This window comes from Stenella coeruleoalba, assembly GCF_951394435.1.
Source record: "Stenella coeruleoalba genome assembly, chromosome: 1".
NCBI lineage: Eukaryota > Metazoa > Chordata > Mammalia > Artiodactyla > Delphinidae > Stenella > Stenella coeruleoalba.
Genome location: NC_137169.1, coordinates 53,550,435 through 53,575,285, shown reverse-complemented (window position 1 = coordinate 53,575,285; position 24,851 = coordinate 53,550,435).

Below are 24,851 nucleotides of genomic sequence, written 5' to 3'. Positions count from 1 at the left end.
ACACATTTGTCAAAACTCATAGAATGTACAATGCAAATCCTAATGTAAGCTGTGAACTTTAGTTAGTAATAATGCATCTATGTTGGTTCTTCCATTATAACAAATATACCACATTAATGGTAGATGTTAATAATAAGAGAAACTTGGGGAGGGGGAGTAATATGTAAACTCTGTACTTTCTGTACAATTTTTCTGTAAACCTAAAAGTGTTCTAAAAAATAAAGTGTATTAAAAAAAAATGCTCTAGGGACCAGGAGAGATCAAACTGGAAGACTCTTCTTTGACTCCACTGAGGCCCAGAGAGGGAATCCGGGTTCAGGATAGCTCAGAAGTGAAAGAGGAGAGTTTTTGCTCACGCTGTGGTCTATAATAGAAACTCACTCATGAAATAAGAGCAGCAACAAAAAGATGTGTGCACACACCTGAGACATGAGTCAAGAATGCTGTGCTTAATGTACTGGAGAAATCGTTCAAGGACAAGCCACCCTCACGTGAAGGTAATGCCCGCCATTACTCCAAGGTCAGCAAGACCCTGTGATGGAGCCTTTCCTACAGGTGTGGGCAGAGGTGAACGCCTGGGAATGATTGGTTCCAAGTCTTCAGGGGTCTGAATCAGAGCAAGGCCCTCCTCCCTCTACTGGAAGGCTCCCATCTTTTGGAATGGAAGCTCCTTGAAGGTAGGCAGTGGACTGCTTTCCTATCAGATGTGTTTGAAGCCCTCAGTTGGGTTGGATCATCATTCATAATCATGTAGCCAGAACTGAGCCTTCCTGCCCCTTCTGCCCTCTCAATTCAGTCTTTCTTCTCCTTTTCTTGCTAGGCATGTCACTTCTTTAGATACATAGGCACCCTCTCTTTTCCTCTCGGCGCCTACCTATTCATTGATATAGTCATCCTTTTTTCCCCACGTTTTTCCTTTTTAATTAAAGTATACTTACATTATAGTGAAATGCGTATCTCTTAATTGCACAGTTTGGTCAGTTTTGAAAAACTGCATGTACTTACACAACCCCAGACCCCTACGAAGACGCAGAACCTTTCCATCATCCCAGAAATTTCCCTTGTGCTCCTGTCCCAATCAATCCCCCTTCTATTCCAGAAAAAAAAACACGATTCTTATTTCTCTCAACATATATTAATTTTGCCTTCTCAACTTTGTATACTCACTAGGAAAACTCCTTATCCCTCCCTCAAAGCCAAGCCAGATATTACCACCAGAATGTGTTACTTCCCTCTCTGGGTTCCCTCAGCAATTTGAAAATGTTTCTTATGTGTCTCTCTCTCCCATTAGACAATGCACTTGTGAGGGATCATATCATCATATCTTATTCATTTTTTATAATCAGTGCCTATAATACAGTGGATAGTCAATAAATGTTCATTAAATGAAAGAATGATGAATACCTGCCAGAAGAACATCTTCCTTTGTCTTCATCTTGGTTAAATCCCTAATTCCCACATTATTTGTTTTTTGTTTTGTTTTTGCATTTTTTTATTATTGTAAAACCAATACAAGCTCACACAGAAGGGTGTAAAGTGCCTAGTGGAAGCATTATTCCCTAGATTAACCACTATTAGTAGTTCCTTGTGTATACTTCCAGAAATGCCTATGTGTTTCTTTTTTTACAAAAGTGTGTTTACACTCTACACACCTTCTTAAAACTTACTTTTTTTACATAAAAATATGTAACAGCAGTAATAATATTTAGAACTAAAACATAGTATCTACTATGTGCCAGCTAGCCTAAGCATTTTATATATAGTAACATTTATTTTTCATAATAGTCCTTTGAGGTAGGAACAATTATTATAGTTTTTGATGTTTAATTATTAATTTTTATTGTTATTTACTATTAAAGTTTATTATTATTTAATTATTATTATTATTTACTATTAAAGTTTATTATTTTATATATAAGGAAGCTGAGACACAGATTAAGTAACTTGCTGAAGGTCACACATCCTGGAAATTATTTCATATTTTTACATATATATCTACCTTTTTGGGTTTTTTGATAGCTACAAAGTATTCCAATTTATGGCTGTACCATGACATTTAACCAGTCCCTTCTTATGGTCATTTACGCATTTCCAATTTTTTGCAATTACAAGGTAGGTTGCAATGAATTCCTTTATACATATATTGTTGCTTTCTTGTCGGAATGTATCCATCCTGGCATTGAGCTAGGTCAAAGTGTGAACATTTCACACCTTGACAGTTACTGCTAAATTCCCATCTAAAAAGACTACACTGATTCTCATCCATACATTGCCTGGGAATGCCTGTTTCCCCACACTCTAATTCCACTATCATTAAACTTTAAAAGTTTTACCTCTCTGATAACTATGCTATATCTTTGTTGTTTTGATCTGCATTTTATAAAACAGAAGTGAGGTTGACTATCTTTTCCATACATTTGTGATCATTTAGATTTTTCTATGTTGTTTGTGTTTCTATTCCCCCCCTTTTTTCTATTGAGTTATTAACCTTCTCATTGATTTATACAGACTCTTTGTATATTGACCCATTAGCCCTTTGTCTATCACATATGAAGCAAATATTTTCCCCCAGGATATCACTGTTCATGGTATTTTTTTATGATAAAAAGTACTTAATCAATTTATCTTTTAAGACTTTTGACCTTGACTCCCATGGAAATTCCATTGTAAAATTCTAGCCCCCTTTTATTGCCTTTTCCTCTTTAGCCAGAGAACTTCTGACATTGACACGACATAACTTTTCACAACGAGTCTATCTTGTAACTGAAACCAGCAACCAAAGGAAATTAATCATTTGGAAACAAGGCCATGGGGCTTCATTGGATGTTTCATAAGGTGATAACCATTGACTGGCTTTGGTACCAGTTCAGCAGGTGTCTCATATTGATAGATAAATCCCTTCCCCTAGCAGATGGTGTCAGGATGGAAATTTCTGTAGTACGGGACAAGTTAAGGAAGTACATAAATAACACTGCTTTTGATTCCCAACTTCTTCTGAGTTTCAACACATGGATGGTTTAAGCAGTTGCGGCCGTGTCAATACACTGGCAGGGAGTGATGGATTTTGCCAGCGTCAACTTCAGGCAGCAAGCAAGATGAATAAAAACATTCCACCAGGGCACTGAGGGACAGTCAGGACCCTCAGGCCCTCCGAGAGGTTTTCATGGATCCAAATTCTAGAAATTTTGATATAGAAGACCTAATTTCATGCTTTGCAGAGGGGGCAGAATGCAGGCAGGAATTTAATGATTGATAAGTGCCTCCAGTTTTCAACTCTCATCAAAATAATCCCTGCACAGGTTTATGTAGCACTTTGTTCTGCCTAAAGGACAAAGTGAAGGTCATAGAGAATTTCTTGGGGACTTTTACCTGTGATTCCGAAGTGTCTCCTCTGGGATCTATTTTCCTATCCATTCAGGATGGGCCCTTCTTTTCAACTGTTCAGGATTTTTTAAACTCTTCTCTCCCCCTCTCAGGAGGTGAATGGTGTGCGAAGTGAGAGGGTGATAAAATGTTAGCCATTTCCCACTTGTCAGGCCTCTCTGTAGTAAGCCTGTTCCCTTCCTCTTTTTCTTACTTTCCTTCCACAAGGGGTCATTCTAGAGAGAGAGTGAAGGATGAATTATTTTATTATCTTATTTTTAGAAATGCTATTATAACCTTCATCAGCAAGAATCGTTAGTAAATATTGGAAGCATGTTTCCATCCCTGTTATTGAAAACAGTAGTAGAGTATTACAAGGCTTTTGGAAGACAGTAGTGGGAAGACCTGGAAAGAGGAGCTATTGACTGCCTCCACCCGCCAGAAACATCAACTATTTAACCTACCTTGAGATTCTTAAACAAAAGGCTAATGTAAAAGAGAAGTGCCAATCTTACCACCTTCCAAGAAGAAAGGTATATTTAATGTATTTTAAAGTACATAAACTCGATACTGAAATGACTCAAGTAAAATGACACTGGGTATTTTTGTAAGTCATGAAACTAAGAATTTCTGTGAATAATGCTGCTTATGCAGAAAAGGAACCATAAGAGTTTGATTTATAAAAATATCCAGTTTCACAAAAATAACCTTTTAAACTTTTAAAACTTTTTAAATCAGTTCAAGAAAAAGAAACCTTTGACCCATAAACACCAGATCCAATTTGACAGATATTCCTAACTGACAGTATTAAGCTTAAAAATAAAAACATATTCTATCATATTAACTAAAAAAGTAATCATATAATTAATAGGTGAAAAACAGAGAGAAAGATTGCTGGAGATTAAGATTAAGCCCTGCAGAAGCGAATGTTCTAACTAGAAATTGGTTTAATTAATGGCACATTTTACATAATGATTACAGTGTAATTGCGCTGACTAGCAGAGTGTCATTAAATATATCCATGCTCCTTTACAACACCCTAAGGCTAAAAATAATGAGTTACATTGAAAATCACTGTGCAACAGGTTCATAAATAACATTTAAGCCTATACAAGGCGAATACTTATAAATAATAAATATTTGCCTTTTGTAATTGAAGAAAAAATGACAGCCTTCTTTTTCTACTACCATGTAGATTGCCATGTTATAATGCTGAAAAGATTTTTCCCCTTGCTTTCTCTAGAAGGTGTTGAATAATTTATTCAAATGCTAATATTCCACGTAGTCTGACTTTGAGGAACAAATATTCCTACATAAAGAATAAATGCCAAGATGCTTATTACCCCTCTTGCTTTACTTTACACTATGAATCCCCCGCAAACTACCACAGTCTATTACACCTGTCAAAGGAAGTTAGTGGCCAAATTTTCTGGCAGAGGAGAGCATTTTTCTTTATTTAAAAATTACCCCTTCTCCCCAAATGTTCCTCATGCTCAGGGTTGTTATGAAGCAGCAGCTGCTCCGTGACTTCAGAAAAGAAGCCAGGGGCCCAATAACTTCTTTTTTTTTTTGGTTGGGGGGCGGGGGTTGAGTACGCGGGCCTCTCACTGCTGTGGCCTCTCCCATCGCGGAGCACAGGCTCCAGACGCTCAGGCTCAGCGGCCATGGCTCACGGGCCCAGCAGCTCCGCGGCATGTGGGATCTTCCCGGACTGGGGCACGAACCCGCATCCCCCGCATCGGCAGGCGGACCCCCAACCACTGCGCCACCTGAGAAGCCCCCAATAACTTCTTAATCTCTCCCGCTTCTCCTGAGAATCAATATCATCTGATAACAATGGCTGCGGTTCCTTATCCATGCACTTGACCCTGGCCCAGGCTCAGATCTGCAAAAGGTCCATGTTCATGAGCCTCACCTGCTTCGTCTCCTCAGCTCCAAAATGAAGTTGAGTTCCTCCAGTGCTTGGGAGAAAGCAGAGAGCAAGGTAGCCTCCAAGAGGGCCTGAAAGCGCCCCAGAGCTTGACTTCCGCCAGTGGCTTCTCTCCAAGGATGGCAGGAAAGAGGGTGTCTCCAGGCTATAAGGAGAATATGATTTGGTGGGGATGATCCTACCTGGAAGGTGGATAGAGGCATCCTTAGCTCTTTAAAAACGGACACAAGAAGAAACTGCCTCCTTCTCCCACAGTTCAGTTTCCCAGTGAGTGTGAAGCAGGTCAGGCATCACATCTCCTGAAAACTCGAGAGGCCCCCAATGTGGGAGGCCTTCAAGGAAGTCACTATCCAGCCACTCCTTTCAGCTTAGGATGGCAGCTCCATCTTTTGTGGGGGTAGGCAGTGTTGCTTAGTGATGAAGAAAGGGCTTTGACATTGGCCAGAACTCGGTTCAAGTACTGGGTTCGCTATTTATTAGCTGTGTGACATTGGTTAAGTCACTTAACTTCTCTGAGCCTTAATTCCCTAATGTGTAAAGTATGATGACAATAGTCTCTGCCTCCTAAGATGGTTGTGAGGAGTAAGTGAAAAACAAATTTAAGGTTTGTAAACACTTAGCATACTGCCTCCCAGTTAGTAAAGCCAAATATATGGTAGTTATTGTTTATCTTATGATTAGAATGTTTTTTTCTCATACTTAGCCAAAATCCATCTCCTGACCACTTTCATCCATGGATCTAATTCTTTTGGACGGATGAAGGATTGCAGACCCAGAGCAGCCAGAAGGGACCCTTTCACAACACAAATCATATCTCTCCTCTGACTGAAGCTCATCATGAAGTCTTATAGGTCTTAGGGAGCCAAAGGGCCAGAAAGGCCTCTGCCTCTCCAGCCTCATCTCACACCACTCAAGCCCACGTGCTCTGTGCTCCAGGGGTCCTCTTTCTGTTCCCTGTGGCCTCAGGGTCTTTGCGAATGCCTTTGCCTGGAACTCTCTTCTACTTTTTCTCATTAGCTTTTCAGACCTCAGCTTAAACAAGGCTTCATCAGATTTCTACCTGTCCCAGCTCCCTCTACTGTTCCTTCACAGGTTTTATTGGGGTGATTATTTGATAAATGACTATTTCCATTAGCAAACTACACCTTCTATAAAGGCAGGGACCATGGGTGTTTGAGGCTCATAATGGGCTTTGCAGGGTACCCGGCATATGGCCCTCAGCAAATATTTAGAGTGAAGGAAGGATGAAATGAACTAATACCTATTTCCACAGGAGAGTCCTTCACGTATTTGAAGAGAGTACTTATGCTTCTCTTCTTTGTGATTTAATTGTCACTAGATTAATGATCTCAGTGCCTCACCTACTCTTCATCATGTTGAGTTTTAGACCCCTCTACCGCCCTGTGCTCACACATGAGGGAGCTGAGTGCAATGAGGGGATTGCGTCCTGTGATCTGAGACATCATATTTCTCCTAGTGTACCCAGAGGCCAAGTTAGCCTTAAATATGTGTGTAACACACACACACACACATATTGTTCTTTTGTTTAAAAATAATGCAGATTTACTAAAGAAAATTTGGAAACTACAGAATAGAAAAGTGTAAAGAAAACAATTCTTAGACACACCTTGCAAAGTAAAACATAGCAATTTGTAATAATTCCAGTATTTTTTTCTGTGAATAAGTTTTTGTAGAGTTTGAGGAAGGATTATGTAGTGGAATTCTAGCTACACACACACACACAGCTCTTGCTTTTTCACCAATATTAAATCATTAAAATATTTCTATATTATTATGTAACCTTTACAAACATCATTTTAAATGGTGCTATATTAGTTAGAAATGCTTTCTGCCGCTATCGAGGCTTAAACAAATGGGAAGTTATTTTTCTCACATAACAAGAAGTCTGAACATAGGCAGTAACTGATGCTGCTTCCAATAGCTTTTTTCTCATGGTTGTGTTGTGATTGCTGTAGCTCTCCTACCATCACATTTATGTGCAAGGTAGGAAGATGAGGGAAAGGATGTGCCATTTGCATCCTTCCCTTTTATCAGGAAAAGCCCAAGCCTTCCCAGCATCCTCAGCATACTTCCACTGATGAATCCTTGACCAGACTCTGTCTATGACCAATGTTAGGTCCAAAAGCATCTGGAAAAGTGAGTATGTAGTTTTTCCAGCTGATGAGGTTAAGGCAGGCAAGGGAAATTGGGTACCTTTCCCACATCCTATCAGGTTAATTCCATTCCATTTGATTCTCAGCTCTTTAAATACATATCCTGGGAACTTGTGTAAGGACCCTTTCCTCCTTTTGCTTCCTGGCTTATGAAGATCAACCAGATAAACAAGCAGTGATTCAAATCAGGAAGCTCACAGAGATGTTGTCAGTCATCACAGTGTTTATTGGGGTGTTGTTCCCTTTGGTGGGCAGAAGCCAAGGCTGATGAACGCCCTCCGACGCACAGAAAAGCTGCTCTGTGAAGACCTGTCCAAATGCCAATAGAGTCCTTATTGACTCCCATCCGTGGGCAATCATGGAAATTACTTCATCAGAAACAGTGAAGGAAGGAAGGAAAGAAGGAAGGAAGGAGGGGAGGGAGGGCAAGGAACACCGTGTCATGAAACACTACAAAGGACAGAAGACAGATAATACCTCTCAGTGATGGGGTACAACCCTCCACGTACTACTTTCTTCCTAAGCCATACTTTATATCATGTCAGTATATACAGATAAGATTATCTCAACTGCCCTCCTGGAGAAGTGTTTAAGAAAAATAATGGGAGTAGATCTTTACTCTTTCTCTCTTCCAAAGGCCTCCTCCTGGGGCTTTGGGACCTAATATTGTTTGCAATCTGTTCTTCCCTGGAGGAGGTTAGGGAAAATAGAAAGGCCCAAGACAGGTACTGCTCAGTGTTTAATGATGATAGGCAGAGATGGGGAAGCACAGATCAGCTCTTTCCTCTCGGCAGAGCCTGGGCTATTAGGAAAAGGGAATTTAGTGTTTGGTTTGCCCATTCTCTATTCCTCATCGAGGCTTTGGTCCCAAATTGCTAAACCTCCATTCAACAGTTAAATTAAACATAGCTAACTTTGTTGATATTATTTCACAGCCGAATAACTTGATATTCATACTCTTTGTGTTCAGTAAGTACAGAGCTCAGACACATTTTTAAGTCTCAGCTGGTGATGAATTCTGCTGAGCTACACTTGTGTTTCACAGGATTCTGCTCAGCTGAGACGGGGCACACTACTGCATGGTAAAAATAAGCTTCGAGCCATCATTTTGATGGGCCCCTCATGGCAAGAAAGCATCCCTCTTCTCTTCCCTCGTCTTCTTAGTAGCAACTCCCATTTACCACTTGCACATCCTAACCTAAAGGAATCCTGGGCAGACAACAGTACTTCACAGTGATGACTCCAAGGTGTGACGAACACTAAACTTGGACTCCCAAGGCCTCAGTATTTTCCCCCTCTCTGCCTCTTCATGGACTGGTGACTATAAGTCACACGTTTGCTGCAAACAACACACTTAAGTATTGAACACATGCTGCAAACTGTCAGGGGCCAGTCGCTATTATTTACATTTTCACCTATAATTGGAGTCCTATCCTCTAAACATGATGGGAAGTGCCTAATAAGTATTTGAACTGAATAATACATTCATGTGTTTATTTATTCATCAAACATGTAGTGGGTACCTTCTATGTATACCAAGCCCTGGGCTAAAAACTATGGGCGTAAAGAATGAAACTGGGTTCTAGTTTGAGAGATAAACAAATAAATAATTATAACACAGTGAGGTCCACACTGTATAACAGAGACGTATATGAGGTTTTTGAGCATCTGATATTCTGCCCAGGTGAGCAAGGACCATTTCACTGAGGGGCGACTGATAAGAGAAGGGGAACATCACAAATGCTAATGAGAATCACACACCGGTCACTCGCCAAGAACTTAATACACGTTCTTTCCTTTAATTGTCACAACTGCCCTCTGGAGTTAGTACTATTATACCTATTTTATAAGCGACAAAGTCAAGGTCTAACTGACACACATAAGGTCCCAAAGCTGGTAAGGAAGGAGCCTGGATTCCCAAGCCATCAGGAAGTTGGGCCCTCTGCACACTCATCTCACAGACAGAGGAAAAGCATGTTGGTCTTTCTGTACAACAAAAATATCAAATTATCTGAAAACATCTTAGGTGACATTACTTATGTTACCAAAAGCTGTGCAAATTATCTCTTTAGAAAAACGAGATGTAGAGGTGATTGCAGGCATATGTGGATATCTCACCGAACCCCAAAGCAGGAACTGCAACTGGGTCTCCCAAGGGAGGGGAAGTAAGTACTGGAAGCTCCACAAACAAGGCAGATCAGCCCCCTCCTCCCCTCTCTCAGGCTGCGTCCCACTGTCTCCGTTCTCCATTGCATTCGTTATTCTCTCTCTCCAGACCATCCCTTGCTTCTCCATCAACAAGGCAGGAGATGGCCACCACCCCCTTGTTACACCCAGTTCAAGCAACCCCAGGAGGCTGACTAGCATCTTTAAATCCCAATTCCGAATTCCCAGAAGAGGGAAAAAGACCGGCCCAGCTTGGTTTAACTGTGTCTGAAGTGTGGGCTGTGCGTAGTGACTTCCTTCTCAAGAGAATAGCGTGGATCGGGGTGGGGAGAGTAAACAAATCTGACAAATGTTACCTCTGCCAGGTGACCAAGGTCAACATCAAGTGATAAGTCATGCTGATGATATGTCCTCGATGTGATGTGATGCAAATGACACCTCACCTCTGTGGGCCTCTTCCCAAAACCTATAACCTCAGTCTAATCCTGAGAAACACATCAGACAAATTTCAACTACCTGACTAGTACTCCTCAAAAACTGTCAAGCTCATCAAAACCAGGAAAACCCAAGAAATTGCCACAGTCAAGAAAAAACTAAGGAAAGATGACCACTAAACGTAATGTGGGATCCTGCGACAGAAAAAGTAAAGAAGTCTGTATAAATTATGGATTTTAGTCAATAATAATGTATCTATATTGGTTCATTCATTGTAACAAATGTACTATAATGATGTAAGACGTTAATTACAGAGGAAACTGGATGCCAGGTACGTGGGAACTTTGTGCTACCTTTGCAATTCTTTTGTAAATCTAAAACTCTTCTAAAATAAAAAATTTTTGAAAACACAGTATTGCATGCTTACTCTGTGCCAATCACCACGGTAGATGCTTTAGACACTGCAAAGACGAAAACCAAAAGTTCTTTTCAAATTATCCTGTCCCCTTACCTACCTACCATAATATACATGGCAAGCCCTTTGAGAGAAGGGGAGACGCCAAAGACCCAGGGCAGTCCTGACACACAGTAGGCAGTCAAGAAATAGTTGCTGATGTGAACTAACATTTATCATCCACAGAAGAGGCCCTGTTTTAACACTCAGAGATGCCACCTTGCCTGTCCCAGTGTGGGTCAATGGGAGTGCTGCCCTTGGACATGGATGGTTTCGGTTTGCTCACTCCCCAGCCACTGATGGATTTTCATTCCAGTAATCCTTTAATCCCAGCCTGGAAGCTCTGAATGGGACCCAGACCTCGCCACTTTTTTTGTTTTTTAATTTTGGCTGCATTGGGTCTTCACTGCTCCGCGTGGGCTTTCTCTAGCTGTGGTGAGCGGGAGCTACTCTTCATTGCAATGCACAGGCTTCTCATTGCGATGGCTTTTCCTGTTGCAGAGCACGGGCTCTAGGCGTGCGGGCTTCAGTAGTTGTGGCGCAAGGGCTCAGTAGGTGTGCCTCGCGGGCTCTAGAGTGCAGGCTCAGTAGTTGTGGTGCACGGGCTTAGCTGCTCTGCAGCATGTGGGATCTTCCCGGACCAGGCATCGAACCCGTGTCCCCCTGCATTGGCAGGCGAATTCTTAACCACTGCGCCACCAGGGAAGTCCTTGCCAGATTTTTATGCCCTTTAGGGGACCTATCTTTGCTTCTCTCAGGACAATCTTATAAAACCTTGCAAAGGACAAGAGCCTCCTGTCATAATTAACCTTTGAAATGGGCACTAAAAATAATTTTGCATTCACTTTAATAGTGCAGGTTTTAAGGGGAAAGAAAAATAGGTGTGGCTTTTTAAAGCATATGCTTTTCCAAAGCAGTGGAGAGGGAGAGGAGGCCCAGAAGGAGTTTCTGGCCATGGAGCTGAGATTTGGATGTGTTAACGCTTTCCCACCCCCTTGGTCCTTCCTCCTACTGTCTCCATTCAAAGTCATTTTAATCTTATGAACTGACTATTAGCTGATGAACTAATTCCTCCAGGGAAAATGCCATTAATTCATCAGGCTCCTTCACTCCATTTTTTAAAAACTGCCCGTGAACATCTTTTGTTTTAATAAATGACTGAATTCTTGTGCTGTGGTTTGCAGAGTCTTAATGAACTTGGGAACGTAAAATCCTCCCTGTGGTTTATTTTCAGCCCCATCACATAGGAAACCATACTGCACTTCACAGTCAGGCTAGAGTTTTCTCACAAAAAGGGACCAAGCTAAGTGCTACTGATGCTGGACGTTCATATCACCACTGGGTGAGCTTTTCTACCCTAAAACCTGAAGCAGCCTTCTCCACTACCTGCACACCTGCAAGATAGGATAATAAGCAGCCCCTCTTCTTCAACACCCCAATCCTGTAATTTGGAAACTTGAGGCTGAACAATTCCATGCTCAGTCCATTGCAGCATTTCCGGTGCCCTATGCCCTAGTTTTCACTCTTGTTATATAAGCACACATGTCAGTGTGTCTCTAGCTACCAGCTTCTATCAGGGTAATGATTTACTCCTCTTCACATCACCTGTGGTACTAGCCCACGCAGAGTGTACCCTTACTAAACAGAGAGGCGAAGATACAGAGGCCCTTCGTACACCCCGTTTGAGACAAAGTCACTGCTACAGACACGGATGGTGCTTGATACTTAGACAGGCAGCGAATGGGGATTAAAAAAGAATTATCTCCCTGGTATGCTCACTCTGACTGGCCAACGATATAACTTCCAGTCTCATGTCTCTATTTCAGACCACATATGGCAGTAATATTGGCTCTTCCCCACCTCAGCCTAACCAAGACTAAACAGGTTGATGAATGTCATGCATCTTATCATCATACATGCATATTTTTAAATATAATTCACTTTTGATCTGCACCCTTGTGCAGTGGTGAATGAAAACAGTTAAGATTTCTTCCACTGTCTGCCTTTAAATGTATTAAACAGCCCTGCTGTCAATAGATTATATTCTTGTACAATGATAATAGCCCCCAAAACTAAGAGGCCTTGTCAGGAATTGCAGTTGTCACAGTTTGATGGGAATGATTTTACTTGGGGTTCGTCTGCCTCACAATCATCTCATAATCTGGATATACATCACAGCATGACATGTAAATTTCCTGCTACTCTGCTTTCATTTCCAGAGGCAGCAATCAAATGAAAACCACTCAACCTCACCCAAATGTATAAATAATTTTCATTCAAACATATTAACAGTCAAAATATGAGAATTTATCACAGAGTGCTAGGCCTTTTAAGAAGCAATAAAGACTTTACTTTTTTAAGCATATTTCTCTTTAGAAAAGTAATACAAATAGTAACTCGCAATTTAAAAATCACATTTGAAAGTCCACATAGGAACCACCTAATCTGCAAACTTAAGGGATGTAGGTGCTTCACCATAGATTTAGTGCTTGGCGGAAAAGGGATGAGGGAAATATTGTGTAATAGAATTGCACGTGGGTTAATAATCACTGACATGGAAATACCAATGTCTAAAAATGCTGATTTATTTCATTTTTACTAAACATACCTTTTGTGCTGCACAATCTATAGTAGATTACTTTCTCTAAAATATAAACACTTGATCCAGCAGTGATTTGGATAGTAATATAACAAATGATACTTTTTTCTGGTAAACATCAGATTTTAATTGAAAGCAATCTCCTTGGGAAAAAAAGCCCATCAAATTCCAACCACACTAACTGTCAGTTACCAAGGAAGGGAGGGAGGGACATATTTACAATTGAACAAGAAAAATATTTGTCATCAGTGCTCAGTTATGAAGTCAAATGAGAGCAAGTGCTCGTTCACCTTGGCCTGGTTCAAGGTGAGTCTGGGGATGGCCATGGGAGCTGTACTTGAGGGAGAGGACAAGAGCTGCAAAGTACTCACCACCGGACCTGGGAACTTGCCACTCTTGTTTGTAAAGCTCCCCTGGGAAGGTGCTTCGAGACTAAGCCTTTAGATGTGGACTTGTGCTCAGCCAGATGGAGGTGCTAAAAGACATCAGTGGACCAATAAGGCATCATGTTGACAAGAGTTCATTAGATATGGAACAAAACCCTAAAAGGACTATAATACCCTGACGCACTTAAGTCAATAATCAATCTACCCATATTTCCAAAAAATACCTTCCATAGTTTAGAGAGGACACTTGGTCTCTGGAGAAGAGGCTAAGTTAAAGGTTTCTATCACATCCTCAAGGCCAGTTGAGAAGTGAGGGTGGCTGGAAAGTGTAGACTAGGAAGGTACGTTGGGATGGGGAGCAATCTGCTTGTAGCATCAGTGCTAGCACCTAAAAAGTTTGCAGCCTCACTTAAAACTTTTATACCCTTTTCTTCTCCCCCTTCTTCCCCCCACCATGTGCAAAAACTGCTAAGATGACAGTTTTTTCCATTTCCCCAGGAAGTGTGTCTGCAGAAGTACCATAACCCAGGGTACAGCAAGCTCAGCCATTTGAAATAAAACTTTGCAGTACTAATGTTTTTGTAACTGCTTTCATATTGTAATGATATTTTTCCAAGCACCGGTTTTATATGATCTTAAATACCTTTTTGGGAAAGTCCAGTGAGCTGACTCTAATAAAATCATGCTATTGAAAAAAGGTTTAAGTAGAATGTTCAGAATAAATTACAAAACTGCATGCAAGAATACCAGCTAGTGCTGCAATAAAAAGCTGAAAATGAGTATTCTTGCAATATATTTTAAAGAAGTAGTATACTCTTTTTGTCCATTTTTTTTCATTGAATCTTTCATAACAGAATGCCTCCATGTCGTGAAAGGAGGGGAATGCGTACCAAATGAACAAACTGCGGGAAAAACTGCATTTAAGGGGAGAAAAGAATCTTGACTTTTTGGGGGAGTATAGAATATATTTCATTTCATTTTCAATAACTGTTGGAAGATAATAGGAAATGTAATTTCTTTCCATTTGCTGGGCCAAAATACTTAAATTACATCATACGTATCCTGTCATATTTTTCCCCCAACATATTCAGGACCTGTTAATGGATTTCATATTCCTTATGTCTGCACTAAGGGATGGGTCTGCTTTAAAAGGCAGAGATATCCAGCAGTGGGGATCTCAGGGAAACTGTAGGATGAGGCCATGAGTGGAAGACAGAGGCAATTGAATATCTGACTTTCTTCTAGTGAAGTAGAAGGAAGGAGCTCATGAAGGATAGAGATAAGTGTATCCTCCTAATTACTCTTGAAATCGTAGGTCCAAAATAATCACGAGCCCCTTCCGCAGCCCTTCCACCCCACAGAATAGTCTCACAAAAACGAGACATTAAAAGAGCAATGGATGGGAAATGTCCCCTGTGGCCACATTGATACCTGCCATTTGAGAGTCTACTGTGTTCTGGGCACTGAATCAAGCACTGGGCTTCAGGTTCTATGAGGAAAAATATTTATGTAAATCAAATTAGCTTGTAGATCCAAATTCACTTTTCTCACCTCCAAGTAAAACAAAAGCAAGCATTCTAATCCTATGGAGAGAAAATGGGACAAAGAAAACGTGGCGTAGCATGATGGACAAGATCTAGAATATCATGGACACTGTTGGTGGCCACCCAGCATTCCTCCTCCCCTTCCATCTTCCTTCCCAGCAGAACCTGATTTTGTTCAGGAATCCATGTCTCTACACACAGCCACGCACCTCGGGAGAATCTGACCCATTTGCTTCTAAGATGCGGATTGACTGGTCATGGGCAACTGTGTTCCCTTTGTCATTGTTGAGTTGAAGAAAGGGCATGGGACTCTGACCAGTGATGTGGGAGAGGAAATCAGCTGAGGCTCCTTTAGAGAAGAGCTTTCTTGCCAACCAAAGAAGTGGGCTCTCTTTTATCCTCTGGAGATTTTGTTGTCTGGATGCGACTCCTGAAAGGGTAGCAGCCACCTGCTAGGAAACTCTGCCACCTTGCCTAAGATAAACTAATACCCATGATAACAGAAACAATGCCATATTAGTGTCATAGGTCTGCTGTAACAAAGTACCATAAACTGGGGGTATTCGTTGTTTTAAAACAGCAATTTATTGTCTCAGTTCTGGAGGCTAGAAGTCCAAAATCAAGGTGTCAGCAGGGCCATGTTCCCTCTGATGGCTCTAGGGGAGAATACTTCCTTGCCTCTTCCAGTGTCTGCCCACAATCCTTGGTGTTCCTTGGCTTGTTAGACACACCACTCCAGTCACTTGGCCATCTTCTCCCTGAGTTTCTTCACATTGTCCTCCGTGTCCAAATCTCCTCTTTTTATAAGAACAGTCATATTGGAGGAGAGTCCACTCTAATGACCTCATTTTAACTTGATTACCTCTGTAATTACCCTATTCACAAATAAGGTCACATTCTGATACTTGGGGTTAAGACTTCAACATATCTTTTTTGGGGGAAGGGGCTCAATTCAACCCATACATCATACATTGCCTAACTGTGGGCAGATACTAAGGTTGAATAGACCTTGATGACATCATAGAGCCTCTGAATCAGCCCACCCTGGAATCTGTCCCGCCTCAGGACTTGCTGGTAAGTGAGGTACACGTGCGACCCCTTTCTGCATTGCTCAGGTTGTCCTGTATTGAGGTTTGTTACACGTAGCTGAGCCCACATTCGTTGATGCAATAGATATTGGATAAAAACAGACCTGATTCCACCATTTAATAGCTGTGTGTCCTTGGGAAAAAAATCACTTGCACTTTCTGAGAATACTTTATCTCTACACTGAGTCAAATATTACCCCAGAGTTGCCACAAAGATTGATGAGATTGATATAAACGGCATTATCCTGAAAAGGCGCTCAGTAGATTGTTTACATGCTCTTTTTACAAACTATCCATGTGACTCTGGAAGAATAAAAACAGTACCATATAGTCTAGTCTTAAAGGGACTAATGAGAACCACTAGTTCTTGATGGTTGTTAGATTTGCAGAAACTAATGCAACATTGTAAATCAATGATAAAAATGAAAACCAAACAAGCAAACAAAATAAATCATTTGCCTGTATTCATCACTTAGACATTCTGCACCTGTCTCGCTTCTTTAAGGCCTTTGTGACAGCCGCCATTTATGAGAAGCAGTGACCTTAAAGGTTAAAAGCATGAGCTCTTGAGTCAGACCACATGGATTCAAATCTCAGTTCTGCCACTTTCTATGTGTGACCTTGGGCAAATTACTTAACCTCTTGGTACTTGGCTCCTTCATCTCTACAAAAGGGGAATGAAGATGATGATAGTTTCTCACAGTATTCTTAAGAGGAATAAGGTGAAAAGGCATAAGGTGATAAGTACAGGGTCTGGCACATGGTAGGCAAGTTAAACATACACTCTTTCCTCCTTTTGAGCTCCATTATTGTCTGCCATCATCTTAGTATCCTACACCAGTGGTTTTCACACTTCAGTGTTGGTGTAAGAAACAAATGTGATGCTTGTTATAAATATAGACTTCAAGCACTACCCCTCCCCAATCCAGAGATTCAGATCCAGTAGTTCTGAGATGCACTTTTAACAAACATTCCGGGTGAAATTGATGCAGATGGCCCCTTATCACACATTGAGAAACTATCTACTTTTTCTGATTGGAAGTCAGGAGACTTAGAAGGAGCTGGTCATCTTGGAGACTGGTACTTCTCTTATCCTCCCTAATAGTCTGAAGGGAGGATAAGAAGCATCTGGAAGGTAGAGGCATCATTATCTCTCTGGCCCTTCCCCTCACACAGGAGCTTGTCCACAGTGACTCAACTCAATTTAAAGTAACCTCAGATGGTATAGAAACAGAAGTGGTCAGGGAGGGATAGGAGGATGGGGATCTAGGTAGAAAGAAAACAGGCTCTGCTAACTACTTAGTGATTCCAAGAGATTCTATTGGGACAGCTGTCCTGAGTCAGCCCCAGAACCAGTTTTGGTTTCTGTGAGCCCCACGAACAGTGTGACCCTGGATAGCAGAGTCACTAGAAAATTCTGGAATTCCAAGCTGGCTTCAGTTTTCAGACTACCAGCCTGGGACACAGCCCTCCGAGCCCAAAGCAGACCTTCAGACCAGGTGCAGGAGGACAAAGGAACAAAACTGCACAACAAGAAGCTGAATTTGGACTTATTACTGGGTCACTCAACCAACTAAGCTTAGATTTCTTAGGGATAGCTTCAACAAAGGACATTTATAGGGTTGTTTTGTTAACTAATTAATGTTAATACATGTAGCATTATGTAGCTATTTATTGAATGACTGTATTGGCCACGTGATTTTCATGAATTATGTCATTAAATTATCAAGAATTCATTCAACTAATATTTGTTGAGCATCTACTATGTGTTGAGTTATCAACTAAAAGTGAATATATTTATCAATATGTAATACATATACTACATCTATCTCATATATGACTGTGTAGCGAGAAATTTCCTAGAGAGACTGGGAGGCTGATAAGTATAAAACATTGGTACAGTGTCTGACACATAGCATGCACTTAATTAATGTAAGCCATTATTATTATTGTCGTTGTTAATTATTACAGAGGATACATACTAACAGTGGTTCTTCCTGGATGGTTTCTTTCTGGAAACGTTCTGTGTGAACGTTTCTTCCTTTTGCTTATTTGCATTTACTAGATGTTCTACACTAAGCATGCAATGCTATTGTAATCAGAAATGGAAGTTATTTACTTTAAAAGTTGATATTTCCTCTCTGAATCCACAAATGAAGACCACACTGTCTTTGACAGCACCACCTAGTGGCTCCAACAGAGTATGACTGAAGAAGATCCTTTTTCCCCACCCACTACTTTATATCAGGATTCATAGAAGGAGTGAATGTGGTATGTTCCAGCATTCACACAGTATCCTGCACATTTGACCAATGACTGGCAAGCTTCTTTTCTGTGCCCTTATTGGCCTTTAGAACTCTATTTTTTCATGATGAGATGATTTATTTCTTCTGGGGCTTTGATTTTGATACTTCTCACAAAAATACAACTTAGGAATCCAGTGAGACCTCTAACACACACACAACACACACAAAATGTAAATCTTCTATTTTATTTTTATTTATTTATTTTTGCGGTACGCGGGCCTCTCACTGTTGTGGCCTCTCCCGTTGCGGAACACAGGCTCCGGGCGCGCAGGCTCAGCGGCCATGGCTCACGGGCCCAGCCACTCCGCGGCGTGTGGGATCTTCCCAGACTGGGGCACGAACCCGTGTCCCCTGCATCGGCAGGCGGACTCTCAACCACTGCGCCACCAGGGAAGCCCTGGCTTACATTTTAAAATATCATTTAGCTAAGTAGATGTTAGGTTGTAGGAGGACAAGAGTAAAAACAAGGAAACCATGCAACAACAATCAAGTGAATGAATGTCCGTGGAACAACTGAATGTATGGCTAAGACGTCAAAGTAGAACAGAAGCGTAGTGTTCAATTACATCCACAAGTGACAAAGAAAGTCTCCTCATTGGAGGTGAGGCCTAAACAGGCATCTGCTTTTTTTTTTTTGGCGTCTGCTTTTATTTTCAGGTTTGAATTTTTTTAGCAAGGAGTGTTCTTCCATTAGGAGACCCATCATATCAATGTCTCTCTTCTGTGATGTTAGCAGCTTAATAAATGACCAAATCCATTCATTCATTAGTGGTTGCAAAATGGTGATATGCTCATTCTATCTTTTCATTTATATTTTTTAGCTGGATTATGTTTACAAAAAGAACCTTTTCTTCATCTTCTGTTTGATTACCCAGTGGTGTAATTCACATAGAAAACGCAAGACAAATGCTTGATTTTTTTCCCCTCTATTTTCAGTTTTCAGAATAATGAGTTGGTTGACTAGCGTCTCTCCATGGTGATCAATTGCTTGCTTGCTTTCTCCCTTTTTCTTTCTTTCTCCCCTGCCTCCCTCTTCTCTTTCTTACTCACTCTTTCTCTCTCTTCTCTCTCTTTTTCTTACCTTCTCTCTCCCTTCCTCCCTTTCTTTCTGACGTTCTCTTTCGATTTCCCTTGTTCTTTCTTTTTCTTTCTTATTATCACTATGAACTTAATGATTTTTAAATATATCTGATGGTTTCAATCAATGCAGTTATTACCTGTATGGATGCTTAAATTGTCTCATCTTTACCCAGGAGTCTCTTCAAATTGGCTCCTGAGCCCTTTCGATGGAACCCTAGTAGTTTTTGACACCCTCCTCACTGCCTGATATAAGTTGTGACAAGCTCAGCATGTACTTTCCCTGTCCCCAACTTGGAGTCAGCCGTTTCTCTAAGAAGCCCTGGTTCCCTTTAGTGGGATATGGTATCTCAGCACTACAATTTGAGTACTATGGGTGAATCATTATTTCTGTGTTTGTCATTGTTACTAGGCCTTTTCAGCGGACAGAGTTTGACTTTTTTTAATTTATTTATTGATAGGTTAGGTTTCTTTTTTTAATAGCTTAATTACATTTTGTGGGGGAGCTGTGTTGGATCTTCATTGCTGCGTGCAGGCTTTTCTCTAGTTGCCATGAGCGGGGGCTACTCTTCGTTGAGGTGCACGGGCTTCTCATTGCATTGGCTTCTCCTGTTGCGGAGCACGGGCTCTAGGCAGATGGGCCTCAGTAGCTGCAGCACACGGGCTCAGTATTTGTGGCTCGCAGGCTCAGTAGTTGTGGCTCATGGGCTTAGTTGCTCCGTGGCATGTGGGATCTTCCTGGACCAGGGATTGAACCCGTGTCCCCTGCATGAGTTTGACATTTTTTAAATAAAATTAATTATGATTTTATATTGATAATTTCAAAGTAAACTATGACATTTTTTCCTCATTTTCCCCACATTGATAGTCTCAATTTTCAACAACTCCAGAAATGACAGAATTACAGTGACCCTTAATTACTAATTTTCTTTGTTCCCCCAAACTACACACAACAATCTCATAATTAATCATACAAACAGTACCAACAAAAACATGATCACTGTAAATACTTTAAGATCCTATGTAGCTCTATTTGTCCTAAGAGTATCTCACCCTAGGGATGTATAGGCAAGTTACTGATGTTTAAAGTCATTTGGAATTGTTCATGTCATGGGGCTTTACAGTTTGTGATGGGTGGAAGCAGACATTTAAAAAGTGATTATAAGACCTTCAGTGTAAAGAAACAGTACGGTAAGCAAAGTGAGGTTCACCTGTCTGGAGGCTCAGAGTCATCCTCCCTAAGAAAGGGATGCTTAAGCAGAGACCTTAGGCCATGTTGGAATTAGCTCAGCAGAGTATGGGAGCAAGATGGGAGGGGGGGTCATTCCGACAGAGTTACCTAAGCTGTGACTTAGAAGGCACTCTGCACATAAACCGCCAAGACAACGGTGGCTTTTTAGAATTTCCTTTTTAAGCTATGCTCTCCAAAAATCAAAAGATCATCAACCAAGTCAGGTCTGGTCTCCTCTGTGGTAGTTTTCAAGCCAAAAGTCACATGGGAAGTAACCATTGCACAAAGCCATAGACATGCTTTCTTTGTAAGCCAAACCACATTGCTTAATCGTTCCCTTTATTTATCATGCTTAACTTCCATTTCTAAAAGGGAGAGCCTCAGAGCACAAGGACTTGCCCCTATGAAGAGTATTTAAAAAGAAGAGCTTCACATACTCTTCATATGGGCAAGTCCTTATGCTCTGAGGCTCTCTCTTTTAGAAATGGAAGTTAAGTGTGATACATAAAAGGAATGACCACCAAAAGATAAACAGATAAAAAAGATGTGGCACATAGAGACAATTAAATATTACTCAGCCATAAGAAAGAACAAAATAATGCCATTTGCAGCGATATGGATGGACCTAGAGATTGCCATACTGAGTGAAGGAAGTCAGACAGAGAAAGACAAATATCATGTATCACTTATATGTAGAATCTAAGAAGTGGTACAAATGAACTTACTTACAAAACAGATATAGAGTCCCAGATGTAGAAAAGAAACTTATGGTTATCAAGGGGGAAAGGGATGGGGAGGGATAAATTGGGAGACTGGGATTGACATATATATACTACTATATATGAAATAGGTAACTAATAAGGACCTACTGTATAGCAGAGGGAACTCTACTCAATACTCTGTAATGACCTATATGGGAAAAGAATCTTAGAAAAAAGTGGATACATGTATATGTATAACTGATTCACTTTGCTGTACAGCAGAAACTAACACAACATTGTAAGTCAACTATACTCCAATAAAAAATAATTTTAAAAAATAAATAAAAGTAAAAAGAGCTTCGATGGCACTGCATTAGATGCTTAACATACTTCAAATCTAATCCTCAAAACAACTCTGTAATTTAGAGGATGTTATCCCATTTTAGATCTGAGGAATCTGAGAAGCTGAGAAGGATGTGGCAAAGTTCAAAGTTACGTAGCTGCTAAGTGGGAGGGCCAAGATTCAAATTCAGGTCTGCCTGATTCCAAAACCATTACCTTATGAATTTCATTAGTTTATTCTCTAGAGACATGGATTATGTGACTATATAAACTATGATTTATAAAATAAATTATGTTAGCCTAGAGTCACCTCTCACGGGTGAGGAGTACTCTTATAAGAACTAACATTTGGTTGACCTTTTATCCTACAATGACATCGTTTTCTAATTTGATTGGTTCTCATTATTCCCATTTCCCAGAGGAGGTAACTGAGACTCACAAAGAAGCTGGCCTGTTCAGCTAGTAAGTGACAGACTGGGGTTTAAACCAAGGTTTCTGACTCCAAATCCCAAGTTTTTCCCATTCTTGGTCATCCTGGCTCTCTGCTTACCAGATAACAGAATGAGGGCAGAAATGAAAACGTCACAAGAAAAACCAGTAGGAAAAATGCTTAAAATCACACACCTCCAATTATGACACCGCTTATCAACAAAATGTCACTTATCAATGAAATGTCACTGTCTGAATATAAAACTATTATAAAAATAATAAAACTTTACTTTAAAAATCTTCACTTATACTCAGCCATAAAAAGGAAGGAAATTGTGCCATTTGCAGAGACGTGGATGGACCTAGAGACTGTCATACAGAGTGAAGTAAGTCAGAAAGAGAAAACAAATATAGTATATTAACTCATATATGTGGAATCTAGAAAAATGGTACAGATGAACCTATTTGCAAAACAGAAATAAAGACACAGACGTAGAGAACAAACGTGTGGACACCAGTGGGGAAAGGAGGGTGGGATGAATTGGGAGACTGGGATTGACATATACACACTACTTTGTATAAAATAGATAACTAATGAGAACCTACTATATAGCACAGGGAACTCTACTCGGTGGGTGCTCTGCAGTGACCTAAATGGGAAGGAAATCCAAAAGAGAGGGGTTGTATGTATACATATAGCTGATTCACTTCACTGTACAGCAGAAACTAACACAACATTGTAAAGCAGCTATACCCCAATTTAAAAAAAAACTTCACTTATAAAAAACCATCTCGGTGGAAAACCTGTAAATTCAGTACCTTAACATTGTAGCAAAAATGGTACATAAAAATATGAAAAGAGAACATAAAATTCTGTTTTCCTAATTTTTCAGTAAACCTGAAACTCTTACAAGAAATAAATTCTACTTTAAAAAAGAGCGAGAAGGACATGATCTCTCATTGCTTAAATTCTTCACTTTTCTTTTCCTTTGATAAATAATTTTGCCAAAAAGGAACAAAATTTACTTGCTTTTGATAAGTTCATACTTACTGCTTTGTTCCCAACAGGGTAGCTCATTCTAGGTTTTAGAGTCAGATGGTCTTGGGTTCAGATGTTGGCTTTGCCTCTTCCTAGCTTCAGTTCTCACTGGAGTTGTGAGGATGAAATGACATAATGCAGGCCAAGCCCTTAACCCAGTGCTTCATACATGGTAAAGGCTTAGTGAATGGCTGTTATTCTTCACTGTTGAGCCTCACTACCTCTAGATGAGTTAGGGATGAAGAGTTGGAATTTGGAAGTGGGGAAATTTTTTTTTGATTTTTATGTTGTATTGGAGTACAGTTGATTTACTATGTTGTGTTAGTTTCCGGTGTACAGCAAAGTTATACATATATGTATATCTATTCTTTTTCAGACTCTTTTCCCATATAGGTTATCACAGATCATTGCATAGGAAATATATTTATTTTAATCTTCGATCATTAGTTCATTTTTATTAAATAACAAAAATCACGAAGTCAGTTCTAATTCCTCTATTTGAAATATATATGCTAAGGACTAAAACAACCAGAGTTAAGTACTATTTTAATCCCGTTGCTTAAATTAAAATTTTAGATAGAAAAATAAAATGTCTGTGCCTTTGTAAAAACAGCGAACATGGATGCAATGTTTTCATCCATCTGTGAAGCAGAAAACACTATCACACACACAGTTTTACTGACTCAGGACCATGAAATCTCTGTTCCAAAGCGCCAGCTTTACTTATCCAGCTGCTGCAACGTGGCTGTGGGTCTACGTGGGAACGTCTCTCAGGACCACCCAGATTCTCATACCTCCGTATCTTGCTCACTGGTGACTGAACCCGATATTTGCTGTTGCAGAACACGGAGTGTCACCAGGGCAATGTGCATAGCAACCCACAGATTTTGCTCTATGATAGAAATACCAGTGTTGAATTTTGCTCAAATCACCATGCACCACCCACACGGCCGTTTGCCATTTTTAACCAATTTTAATTGCTCTGGAAACTGGCAACACCTCTCTTTTGAAATCAAAGGCAGCTATCACACATGGAGCTACAGGAGCTGTTGTTGCCCCTTCGCACACTTCAGGGGGCACAGCGGACTTGGCAGAAGGATGTAAATTATTAATTAATTTAATCTCAAAATTTTTAATTTTAAAAATTAATCTTAAAATTTTAAATTTGTAAATGTTGTGATTTTGGCTTTTACTTTGTGTATTATCCAGTTCCTGGACTAAATAGGCCTTGACTTCCCCTCCTCCCCAGGCTAACTGCTGGTGTCCTAAGTGTTCCGCATCTTCTAAAATCTGCCCCATGTGGAGGGTTAACAGTATATACGAACTTTTAAAAAGCTAGAATATTTTCTCCTTTTTAGCAACACTATTTGTGAGCAACAACAAAAGGGAAATAATTGTTGGCCAAAAGCCTTTTTTAAAATGACCTTCACATTTCAATTATTTCTTTGTGCCCACGTTTGAAAAGAAAAGGAGGACTAGTTCAGACTCCGCAACGGCAAAGAGAGTTTCCAGAGGAGGAAGTCTTTGCTAATCCCAAAACGGGCCCAGGAATATCATTGCTCTCCAGCCACGTGCCTGGGTTATATG